At 41.5% G+C, this 11,365-nt stretch overlaps 1 long non-coding RNA gene across 1 annotated transcript; it reads right to left on the bottom strand.

The window, feature by feature from the left end:
* Positions 1-577: 577 nt before the first annotated feature.
* On the bottom strand, positions 578-11,087 carry LOC149450745 (uncharacterized). The gene is made up of 2 exons (XR_016315219.1): positions 10,829-11,087; positions 578-1,214 (listed from the first exon to the last, which is right to left on the bottom strand). It is a non-coding gene; the product is annotated as an uncharacterized LOC149450745 (long non-coding RNA).
* Between the last annotated feature and the right edge of the window lie 278 nt (positions 11,088-11,365).

Genomic DNA, 11,365 nt, shown 5'->3' with positions numbered 1-11,365 from the left:
GAAAAACTAATGCAGCCACTACATATAAGGGCTGGTGAGCTGATAAATAAAATACATCTTTGGTTTATACTTTAACCCCTTCCCATCCAGTCCCTGCATTCCTTTAGGTGGGTCGTTACACCTAGGGGGCGGGACACACTTCCCAATCTCATGACCCCTAGGGTTGGCTGTCATAGTGGTCACATGATTGAGAGCCAATCTCACCGCCTTACAATCATCCCGGGAGACCAAGAGCTGTTTAGGGTACACCCAGCACAGAGACTTGGGCTGTCCATGGCACATGGGCATCAAAGCATTACGTGGCTAAAGCCCAAACCCAGCCAAAACATTTAGAACCTCCGTCAGGTTTTTGCTGCTTTGTGGCCTCAGTGGGGAGATCCTCCCTCACTTAGTGTGACAGTGACACCAGGACCAAGAAATGAAGGCATGGAGGTAGCAGTAAAAAGAACTAAAGGGGTTTCAAGTATTTGCATTGCAGTAGAAAATGTATTTTTGTTGCCATTTCATCAGCCTTCCCTCTGTTCCTGACTGGTTGTCTCTGGCTTCATAATTTTCACGGGTCTGGCAAAAGAACGAGTCAGGACTACACAAATTTAATCAGGACTACTGATCTACATACTTGTCACAGGTCAGAAACTCAAAAAGTACAGAACAGGGGCGAACTGACAACTCATGGGGCCCCCGGGCAATAGGGGATCATGGGGCCCCTGTGTCCTTGCCCAAACTCAAAAAAGCCTATGAAAAAGGTACCAAGGGTATCTCATGGGGCCCCCTACTGACCACGGGCCCTCGGGCAGTGCCCTAGTTTCCAAATGGTCAGTCCGCCCCTGCCCCCTACTGACCCCGGACCCTCGGGCAGTGCCCCAGTTTCCAAATGGTCAGTCCGCCCCTGGTACAGAATCCAGAGCAACAGTAAAATAGACAACTAACGTGGTCGTTCCACCATGTGGTCATTCATTTCCTGTAAAAGCATAGAAGAACCTCAGAAACCGATGTCAGCTCGCCATCCCTTTCCATCTACCAAAACCACGTCTGCTAGGAATGTCCAGTCTCTGGTCAATGCTCAGCCTCATAAAAGGCACGAGTAGGGATATCTTGGAAATGGTATAACATCCTTTATATTGTCAACTCCCAGGATGCACTGCAGGTAGCGTTCAAATCCCATGCCGAAACCACCATGTGGAACAGAGCCGAGTTTGCGCAGATCGAGGTACCTAAATAAAGATGAAAAAAAAAAAATGAAAAAAGACAAAATTATGGCTCCTGCAATATTACACCCAAGTTAAAGAACTTCACAAAGCCCTGTTAGTGTGTCAACGTGTTTTGGGGGATTTAGCTGCACCCCCTTCATCAGGGCTTGAATACGAGACCAAAAAAAAGAAAAAAAATGTAAAAAAATTACTACGATACAGAATTTTAAAAGCTAAAAAGTACCGATAAGGGCATGAGAGGAAATGCCCTTACTAGTGTTTGGTGGTGTTTCTTAGGTTTTATAATTCTGTATCACAATAATGTATATAAGATTTTCCAATTCGCCATCCAATCAGCATTTAGGCATCTAGACATGGTGAAAACGACTTCCTGAAGTTCCAACAAAGTCAGCCACCAGTCTGCCCATTCTCCTCTGATATCTGACGTCAACAAGGCATTTCCAACTGAAGTTCCATTCACCCTTCGCAATTCAACGTGGTTTTGATGGAAAATTGAAAGCGGGTCACAGAGGTCTCCAAACTGTGACCCGAGGGCCAGATGCAGTCCTTTGCTAGCCTTTATCTGGCCCTGTGGGCACAATTCCTGCCAGTGATGAGGCACCAGGGGCGGACTGAACATTTGGAAACTCGGGCACTGCCCGAGGGCCCAGGGTCAGTAGGGGTCCCCATGAGATGCCCCTGGTACCTTTTTCATAGGCTTTTTTGAGTTTGGGCAAGGACACAGGAACCCCATGCTTTAACCACTTGCCACCAGCCTGCTGTTTATAAACAGCAGGGCGGTGGCACTCCAGGGGCAGGTTGCCGTTCATAAACGGCACCCGCCTTTTCTAGCTGTGCGTGCTCCCAGCACCACGATCCGGTTCACGCTGTGTCCTCCGGACACAGTGAAACACCAATCGTCAGACGGGACCTCTGTACGAGGTCCCGATCATGTGATCACTGAGTGGCCAATCAGTGATCACATGCAAAGTAGTAAGCAAGATGTCACTTGTGACATCATTGCTTACTACGTGTGAAATCTGTGAATGATCACAGAGGTCACATGGTACAAGGCTATTCACAACAGCCTTGTACCATGTGACAAGCTGTGACCAATCACAGCTCACTCAGTACTTCTCAACGAGTGCAAGAATGCAGACAGAGAGAAAGAGAAATGATTGCTTTTACATCCTATATGGGTGTAAAAGCAATCACTGTAAAAAAAAAAAAAAAAAAATCTCCATCACCCCCCACAAGTAGTACAGTGTCACCATGGTAACACTGTACTGCTAGGGTGACAGTATGTAAAAAAAAAAAAAAAAAAAACATAAATAATAATAAAAATAAAATAAAAATGTAAAAAAAATGTTTAAAAATGATAATTTGTGGTTATAAACTAATTTGGCTTATTTTTGTTTTTTTTCTAAAAATATAACGGAATACATTTTGGTCAAGATTTATGATGAAAGATTATTTATTTGCAAAATTTTATAAGAAAAAAACTTTTTTTCAAAATTTTTTGACTTTTCAATTACATAGCAAAAAAAATAAAAATCCCAGCGGTGAATAAATACCACCAAAATAAAGCTTTATCTGTCTCAAAAAAATGGTAAAAAATTCATATGGGTACAGTGTTGCATGACCGCGCAATTGTCATTCAAAGCGTGATAACACTGAAAGCTGAAAATTGCCCTGGACAGGAAGGGGGTAAAAGTGTCCGGACAGGAAGGGGGTGAAAGTGTCCGGACAGGAAGGGGGTGAAAGTGTCCGGACAGGAAGGGGGTGAAAGTGTCCGGACAGGAAGGGGGTGAAAGTGTCCGGACAGGAAGTGGTTAATAATAAATAGTTTTAATAATTTCATGTTTTACCCATAAATTTGAAAAAAAAAAATAGCTTTAGATACACTAAGTTCACCTCGCCATAATCTGCTTGGCTACGGTTTCTCCTCCAACTATAATAGGTGGTTCTGTATCGGGGGGGCATTTGTGCTTCATGTGAAAGTTGTGATTATGTAAAGGAGGGGAGGGGGGCACAGACACAACATCACACTGACTCCCATGCATGAGTGTTGCTAGACCCTGGCATGTGCCACATTGTCCATTGTGCAGCTTATCTTGTTTTCAATTCTTTTTTTTTTATCCCAGTTTTCATGTTGCTAAAACTGTAATTCTGACTGTTTACAGCAGAACTAAACTTAATTTATAAAACACAGCAAGCATGCAGCTCTTTATTCCAAAAGTGCTATTTCTCTTTTGCAATAATATTCATCTGGAATATGCAGTTCAGTTTTGGGCACCAATTCACAAAAGGAACATTGGGGAACTGGAGAAAGTACAGAGAAGGGCAACCAAACTGATAAGAGGCATGGAGGAGATCAACTATGAGGAAAGATTAGAGGAACTGAATTTATTCTCTCTTGAGAAGAGGAGATTAAGGGGGATATGATCAACATGTATAATACATAAGGGGGGGTATGATCTCCATGTATAATACATAAGGGGGGATATGATCTCCATGTATAATACATAAGGGGGGATATGATCTCCATGTATATTACATAAGGGGGGATATGATCTCCATGTATAATACATAAGGGGGATATGATCTCCATGTATAATACATAAGGAGGGATATGATCTCCATGTATAATACATAAGAAGGGGATATGATCTCCATGTATAATACATAAGGGGGGATATGATCTCCATGTATAATACATAAGGAGGGATATGATCTCCATGTATAATACATAAGGGGGGGATATGATCTCCATGTATAATACATAAGGGGGGATATGATCTCCATGTATAATACATAAGGGGGGGGGGAATATGATCTCCATGTATAATACATAAGGGGGGGGGGATATGATCTCCATGTATAATACATAAGGGGGGGATATGATCTCCATGTATAATACATAAGGGGGGATATGATCTCCATGTATAATACATAAGGGGGGATATGATCTCCATGTATAATACATAAGGAGGGATATGATCTCCATGTATAATACATAAGGGGGGATATGATCTCCATGTATAATACATAAGAAGGGGATATGATCTCCATGTATAATACATAAGGGGGGGATATGATCTCCATGTATAATACATAAGGGGGGGGATATGATCTCCATGTATAATACATAAGGGGGGGGATATGATCTCCATGTATAATACATAAGGGGGGATATGATCACCATGTATAATACATAAGGGGGGATATGATCACCATGTATAATACATAAGGGGGGGGATATGATCTCCATGTATAATACATAAGGGGGGATATGATCTCCATGTATAATACATAAGGGGGGGGGGAATATGATCTCCATGTATAATACATAAGGGGGGATATGATCTCCATGTATAATACATAAGGGGGGATATGATCTCCATGTATAATACATAAGGGGGATATGATCACCATGTATAATACATAAGGGGGGATATGATCTCCATGTATAATACATAAGGGGGGATATGATCACCATGTATAATACATAAGGGGGGATATGATCTCCATGTATAATACATAAGAGGGGATATGATCTCCATGTATAATACATAAGAGGGGATATGATCTCCATGTATAATACATAAGGGGGGATATGATCTCCATGTATAATACATAAGGGGGGATATGATCTCCATGTACAATACATAAGGGGGATATGATCACCATGTATAATACATAAGGGGGGATATGATCTCCATGTATAATACATAAGGAGGGATATGATCACCGTGTATAATACATAAGGGGGGATATGATCTTCGTGTATAATACATAAGGGGGGATATGATCTCCGTGTATAATACATAAGGGGGGGATATGATCTCCATGTATAATACATAAGGGGGGGATATGATCTCCATGTATAATACATAAGGGGGGGGATATGATCTCCATGTATAATACATAAGGGGGGATTTGATCTCCATGTATAATACATAAGGGGGGATTTGATCTCCATGTATAATACATAAGGGGGATATGATCTCCATGTATAATACATAAGGGGGGATATGATCTCCATGTATAATACATAAGGGGGGGATATGATCTCCATGTATAATACATAAGGGGGGGATATGATCACCATGTATAGTACATAAGGGGGGATATGATCTCCATGTATAATACATAAGGGGGGATATGATCGCCATGTATAATACATAAGGGGGGGATATAATCGCCATGTATAATACATAAGGGGGGATCTGATCTCCATGTATAATACATAAGGGGGGATATGATCTCCATGTATAATACATAAGGGGGATATGATCTCCATGTACAGTGGGGATCGAAAGTTTGGGCACCCCAGCTAAAAATTTGTATTAATGTGCATAAAGAAGCCAAGGAAAGATGGAAAAATCTCCAAAAGGCATCAAATTACAGATTAGACATTCTTATAATATGTCAACAAAAGTTAGATTTTATTTCCATCATTTACACTTTCAAAATAACAGAAAACAAAAAAATGGCGTCTGCAAAAGTTTGGGCACCCTGCAGAGTTAATATCTTGTACTGCCCCCTTTGGCAAGTATCACAGCTTGTGAACGCTTTTTGTAGCCAGCCAAGAGTCTTTCAATTCTTGTTTGAGGTATCTTTGCCCATTCTTCCTTACAAAAGTCTTCCAGTTCTTTGAGATTTCTGGGCTGTCTGTCACGCACTGCTCTTTTAAGGTCTATCCATAGATTTTCAATTATGTTGAGGTCAGGAGATTGTGAAGGCCATGGCAAAACCTTCAGTTTACGCCTCTTGATGTAATCCCCCGTGGATTTCGAGGTGTGTTTAGGATCATTATCCATTTGTAGAAGCCATCCTCTCTTTAACTTCAGCTTTTTCACAGATGGCATCAAGTTACCATCCAAAATTTGCTGAAATTTTATTGAATCCATTTTTCCTTCTACTCGTGAGATGTTCCCTGTGCCACTGGCTGCAACACAACCCCAAAGCATGATTGATCCAACCCCATGCTTAACAGTTGGACAGAGGTTCTTTTCATTAAATTCTGTGCCCCTTCTTCTCCAAACGTACCTTTGCTCATTCCGGCCAAAAAGTTCAATTTTAACCTCATCGGTCCACAGAACTTGTTTCCAAAATGCATCAGGCTTGTCTATATGTTCATTTGCAAAGTTCAAACGATGATTTTTGTGGTGAGGACGTAGAAGAGGTTTTCTTCTGATGACTCTTCCATAAAGACCATATTTGTACAAGTATCTCTCTATAGTGGAATAGTGTACCACAACTCCAGTGTCTGCCAGATCTTTCTGGAGGGATCGTGCAGTCAAACGTGGGTTTTGAATTGTTTTTCTCACAATCCTGCGAGCTGTTCTGTCTGATATTTTTCTTGGTCTTCCAGATCTTGCTTTAACTTCCACTGTTCCTGATGACTGCCATTTCTTAATTACATTCCGAACAGAGGATATTGACATCTGAAAACGCTTTGCTATCTTCTTATAGCCTTCTCCAGCTTTATGAGCGTCAACTATTTTCAGTTTCAGTTTTCTAGACAACTGCTTAGAAGAACCCATGGTGCTGATTGTTGGGGCAAGGTCAGATGAGTCTGGGCATTTAAAACCTTTGAGATTGACATCACCTGGTCTTCCCAGACGATGATTGAGAACAATCCATGACACTGGCAGGTCTCAGCTTGGCAAAGGGGGCAGTGCATGCTATAAATTCTGCAGGGTGCCCAAACTTTTGCAGACGCCATTTTTTTGTTTTCTGTTATTTTGAAAGTGTAAATGATGGAAATAAAATCTAACTTTTGTTGACATATTATAAGAATGTCTAATCTGTAATTTGATACCTTTTGGAGATTTTTCCATCTTTCCTTGGCTTCTTTATGCACATTAATACAAATTTTTAGCTGGGGTGCCCAAACTTTCGATCCCCACTGTATAATACATAAGGGGGGATATGATCTCCATTTATAATACATAAGGGGGATATGATCTCCATGTATAATACATAAGGGGGGATATGATCACCATGTATAATACATAAGGGGGGATATGATCACTAAGTATAATACATAGGGGGATATGATCTCCATGTATAATACATAAGGGGGGATATGATCACCATGTATAATACATAAGGGGGGATATGATCACCTTGTATAATACGTAAGGGGGGATATGATCTCCGTGTATAATACGTAAGGGGGGATATGATCTCCGTGTATAATACATAAGGGGGGATATGATCTCCGTGTATAATACGTAAGGGGGGATATGATCTCCATGTATAATACATAAGGGGGGATATGATCTCCATGTATAATACATAAGGGGGGATTTGATCTCCATGTATAATACATAAGGGGGGATATGATCTCCGTGTATAATACATAGGGGGGGGATATGATCTCCATATATAATACATAAGGGGGGATATGATCACCATGTATAATACATAAGGGGGGATATGATCACCATGTATAATACAGAAGGGGGGATATGATCTCCATGTATAATACATAAGGGGGGGATATGATCTCCATGTATAATACATAAGGGGGGGGGGATATGATCTCCATGTATAATACATAAGGGGGGATATGATCTCCATGTATAATACATAAGGGGGGGGATATGATCTCCATGTTTAATACATAAGGGGGGATATGATCACCATGTATAATACATAAGGGGGGATATGATCTCCATGTATAACACATAAGGGGGGGGGATATGATCTCCATGTATAATACATAAGGGGGGATATGATCTCCATATATAAAATACATGAGGGGGGATATGATCTCCATGTATAATACATAAGGGGGATATGATCTCCATGTATAATACATAAGGGGGATATGATCTCCATGTATAATACATAAGGGGGGATATGATCACCATGTATAATACATAAGGGGGGATATGATCACCATGTATAATACATAAGGGGGGATATGATCTCCATGTATAATACATAAGGGGGGATATGATCTCCATGTATAATACATAAGGGGGGATATGATCACCATGTATAATACATAAGGGGGGGATATGATCACCATGTATAATACATAAGGGGGGGATATGATCTCCATGTATAATACATAAGGGGGATATGATCACCGTGTATAATACATAAGGGGGGATATGATCTCCGTGTATAATACATAAGGGGGGATATGATCACCATGTATAATACATAAGTGGGGATATGATCTCCATGTATAATACATAAGGGGGATATGATCACCATGTATAATACATAAGGGGGGATATGATCACCATGTATAATACAGAAGGGGGGATATGATCTCCATGTATAATACATAAGGGGGGGATATGATCTCCATGTATAATACATAAGGGGGGGGATATGATCTCCATGCATAATACATAAGGGGGGATATGATCTCCATGTATAATACATAAGGGGGGGGATATGATCTCCATGTATAATACATAAGGGGGGGGGGATATGATCTCCATGTATAATACATAAGGGGGGATATGATCTCCATGTATAATACATAAGGGGGGGGATATGATCTCCATGTATAATACATAAGGGGGGATATGATCTCCATGTATAACACATAAGGGGGGGGGGGGGATATGATCTCCATATATAAAATACATGAGGGGGGATATGATCTCCATGTATAATACATAAGGGGGATATGATCTCCATGTATAATACATAAGGGGGGGATATGATCACCATGTATAATACATAAGGGGGGATATGATCACCATGTATAATACATAAGGGGGGATATGATCTCCATGTATAATACATAAGGGGGGATATGATCTCCATGTATAATACATAAGGGGGGATATGATCACCATGTATAATACATAAGGGGGGATATGATCACCATGTATAATACATAAGGGGGGATATGATCTCCATGTATAATACATAAGGGGGGATATGATCTCCATGTATAATACATAAGGGGGGAAATTATCGCCATGTATGATACATAAGGGGGGGATATGATCTCCATGTATAAATACATCAGTGGTTCATATAGAGAACTCGGTGTAGAGTTATTCACCCTGAGGTCATCACAGAGGACAAGGGGGCGCTCTTTACGTCTGGAGGGAAAGAGATTTAATCTCCAAATACGGAAAGGTTTCTTCACAGTGAGAGCTGTGAAAATGTGGAATAGACTCCCTCAAGAGTTGGTTCTGGCCAGCTCAGTGGATTGCTGTAGGAAAGTCCTGGATTCTTTCTTAGATACACAGAATATAACTGGATATAACATTTATAGGTAAAGTTGATCCAGGGAATATCTGATTGCCTCTCGGGGGATCAGGAAGGAATTTTTTCCCCTGCAGGAGCAAATTGGATCATGCTTTGCTGGGTTTTTTTGCCTTCCTCTGGATCAACTGTGGGTATAGGATTATAACTTTTTTTTTTTTAATGGTTGAACTGGATGGACTATTGTCTTTTTTCACCCAGACTAACCATGTAAGTATGTAATAATACACACAGACTTCTACTGAAAGTACACTGAGCTGAGCATATGCGTACAATCTTGGCACGCTCCAACTGTGCCGGAATGACTGACTTCCATGAGCATGTGTAAGATGACCTCATCCCCCCAGTAGAATGATCAAGAGGCTGAGGATCTAGTATTCGGAGGTAGCTTGGAAGAAAATGATGGCAGCCACCAAGGGATGTAACGGCTGCATTACTGGAAGGTGGAGGAGAGTATTTATGGGAGTTTACTTCCACTTTCAGAAAACCTTTCTTCCTTTCAGTTCTGATCTAAATGAGTATAAAAAAAACGGAGAGATTCCCGCAAATTGGTTTATGTCCATATTGCTTAGATAGCCAATATACACTGATCAGCCATAACTTTATGACGGACCACCTAATATTGAGTAGGTCCCCCCATCTACCGCCAAAACAGACCCTTGTGCCGCCAAAACAGCCCTGACTCGTCGAGGCATTGACCCCACTAGATCTTTGAAGGTATCCTGTGGTATCTGGCACCAGGCCGTCAGTGGCAGATCCTTTAAGTCCTATAACTTGTGAGGTGGGGCCTCAATGGTTCAGACTTGTTTTTCCAGCACATCCCACAGATGCTCGATTGGATTGAGAATTTGGAGGCCAAGTCAATACCTTTAACTTTTCATTGTGTTCCTCAAACCATTCTTGAACCATTTTTGCAGTAAGGCAGGGCACATTATCTTTCTGATAGAGGCCACTGCCATCAGGAATTACTGTTTTCAAGAAGGGGTGTACTTGGTCACCAACGATATTAAGGTAGGTGGTAAGTCAAATTTACAGCCACATGAATATTGCCTGAATCATTGCACTGCTTTCGTAAAGAGTGGATAAGATCATCTACACCAGGGTGTCAAACTGGCGGCCCTCCAGCTGTTGCAAAACTACAAGTCCCATGAGGCACTGCAAGATTGACAGTTACAAGCATGACTCCTACAGATAGAGGCATGATGGGACATGTAGTTTCGCAACAGCTGGAGGGCCGCCAGTTTGACACCCCTGATCTACAAGGATTGTTCATGTCAGGTCAACAAAGTGGAAGGAATTCTGATTTATGGGCACCTGCAGTGTACTTTAGCCTTTTGTACCATTTACTAAAAAAAAGTTTTGTTGTGTTTTAGGTTATTTCCACTTACCACTGGTATGCGTCTGTCAGTGCTAACCTGTAAAAAAAAAAAAATATAAAGAAGGATTAAAACTTTTCACAAAAAGTACCAGAAACCCATTGGCAGGTTGATAAAAAAAAATAAAAAAAATTTGCACAGGGTGGGGAGAGGGTGGGGAGGGGAGAGAAAGAGCGGGAGGGAGCGAAATGTGTATTTGATCCCCTGCTGATTTTGAATGTTTGCCCACTCACAAAGAAATGATCAGTCTAAAAATCGAATGTTCGGTGTATTGTGACACTGAGAGACAGAATAGAAACAAAAAATTCAGCAGAAATGCATGTCTAACAAATGATGCACTGATTTGAGGAGGGGGGAGGAGAGAGAGGGGGGAGAGAGGGGGGGGGAGGAGGGAGGAGGAGGGGAGGAGGGAGGAGGAGGGGAGAAGAGAGGAGGGGAGAGAGGGGGAGGGAGAGGGGGGGAGAGAGGGGGGGGAGAGAGAGGGAGAGGGAGGATAGGGAGGGGGGAGGAGAGGGAGGGGGAGGGGGAGAGGGAGGGGGAGGGGGAGAG

Source organism: Staurois parvus, unplaced genomic scaffold (genome assembly GCF_062004578.1).
Source record: "Staurois parvus isolate SC_StPar_1 unplaced genomic scaffold, SC_StPar_1.0 ptg000563l, whole genome shotgun sequence".
NCBI classification, from domain to species: domain Eukaryota; kingdom Metazoa; phylum Chordata; class Amphibia; order Anura; family Ranidae; genus Staurois; species Staurois parvus.
The sequence above is the reverse complement of the archived record's forward strand: the minus strand, read 5'-3'. Positions and strand labels throughout refer to the sequence as shown.